The 1,997-nt window shown below is 43.8% G+C and overlaps 1 pseudogene; it reads left to right on the forward strand.

Moving 5' to 3' along the window:
- The first annotated feature begins 424 nt into the window (after positions 1–424).
- On the forward strand, positions 425–1,718 carry LOC111176327 (glycoprotein-N-acetylgalactosamine 3-beta-galactosyltransferase 1 pseudogene; annotated as a pseudogene).
- Positions 1,719–1,997: the final 279 nt, after the last annotated feature.

Raw genomic sequence — 1,997 nt, forward strand, 5'->3', positions numbered from 1 at the left:
GGGTGGCTGCTCTGTGGTCTCGCTGGGCGCGATGCGCACGGGGTGGGGAGCTCACTGCGAGGATGCTGGGGAGGGAGCTCTGTCCATCCGAGCGTGTGGATGGAGAAGCCCTCGGAGAGTTGCTGCTGAAGCTGAAACAGGCCACGAGTGACCAGGCATCCCTGAGTCAACCTCCACCTCCTTCTCCGCTGCCAGGAGGAGTGACACTGGGAGGGCAATGTCGCCCCCAGAGGGCAAGATAGCACCCTGTGCTGTCAGTTTCCAGGGAGCAGGTGAACCGAGTGCTTCCAGCCTCCTGCCCGTCTCCTGCACCCGCTTTTCAGGAGGGGGCCCTATCTGGAAGAGACGGGATAAAGGATAAGCACGGTGTATTTTCATGATCCCTTGACTTCCTCTGCAGATTTTAGGAGACACGCCTTTGGGAATGGCCTCCAGGTCTTAGCTAAATGTCTTCTCCTTCCTCTGTGGGTCAGCAGTCAGCTTTCCCTTATAGTCTCAGCTATTTAATATTGTTTCGGGAGAGTGGGGTGACCCACAGCCTATTCTTCACAATGAGCTTCATGATAAGGGGCGCAACCATCTAGAAAGAGAGATGGGCTTTAACACAGATGCCAGCTGGCGTGCAGGTGAGAACGCAGACATAGCTGAACAACTCTTGTTGGAGGGTTAAAAATCTTTGCTGGGTTATGATGACCTGGCTTCAAAAATCTAAAGAAAAGAACCAAACATGTCAAATCTACTTGGGCCCGGCATTGTACTAAAGTGTTGTTCATGAGTTCAGAAGGAAATAAAGACTTCCTTACTGTGGGATTAAACACCAAAGAAGGCAGGGACCAATTCTACTGGGAAAAAATGAAAGCTTCTCAGTGCATTCCTGAGCTTTGTCTAGAAGATACTGATTGGTTCTTGACATCGGGTGATGATGCTTGTGTCATACAAGAGAACCCGAGATGGCTTTTGGCAGACTAACCCTGAAGAACCCATACACTTAGGGAGAAGATTTAAGCCCTATATAAGGTAGGGCTACATAAGTGAAGAAGCAGGAGATGTACCAAGCAAAGGAGTGTTGAAATTTGTTGATGCAGCCAAGACAGACGGATGTACACACAGTTCTGCCATGGGAGACAGCCCAGGGGAGACACATGGAAATCATGAATGTAGAAGCAGGGATTCTAAAGACCCCATTGGAAAAGAAATTTTCCATCTTTTTGGACCAGAACACCACTGAAAGTTTATCTAACCAGAAACTTTTGGTGCTGGGGCTATACCTATTATCCTCCTGTAGAGGGTTCTTTTTGCTGTTTTGAACTTGCAGTTTATCTTCACTTTGTTGACTCTACAGCAGTGTATGTGTTAGAATACCTTGTTTATCATCTTCATCCATATGGTTGTGTTTACAGACAGCGATCTACCTTGCCTGCGATTAGACTAAAGGAAACAGTGAGGCATACAAACATGAAGATCCAAAGGAAAAATTATAAAACTCTAGGAGGAAAAACATGAGTGAATGGAGAAATAAAGTGTCTAACATTACACTGAATAAAGTCTTCTGCGTTTCTGTTGTAGAATCTTGGAACCTCAGTGAGCACTTCTTCTAAGTGAACATTCCATGGTATAGTATCTTAAATCTTTCTTATGTATGACTGTCGACTGAAGCTTTAAATACGCTGTGCAGTATGTTAAAATGGGCTTTGGCCACATTGAGGAACTAGAGATTTTGTTTCCTCTTCCTGACCATGTGTATTATTGTCTAACCAAACTAGTTAAATTTGCTAAAACTTCATCACACCATTTTGTAACATATACACAATGCTAAATAAAACCTGTCCTTAAAATATTTTAGAAGGAAATATTTTTGCTCAGTGTTATTTGTAAACTCAAGCCTTGAATCTGTAATTGCAGTGATAACTTATAATTGGTAGTATCTCTTCCAGAATAAAGAATAAAAAAGGCACTTGTTCTAAAGGTGCATTCAGGAGACCAAAATTTAAAATAAA

This window comes from Delphinapterus leucas, chromosome 18, assembly GCF_059928025.1.
Source record: "Delphinapterus leucas isolate spDelLeu-1000000601 "Yukka" chromosome 18, BTC_Dleu_Yukka2, whole genome shotgun sequence".
Lineage (NCBI taxonomy): Eukaryota > Metazoa > Chordata > Mammalia > Artiodactyla > Monodontidae > Delphinapterus > Delphinapterus leucas.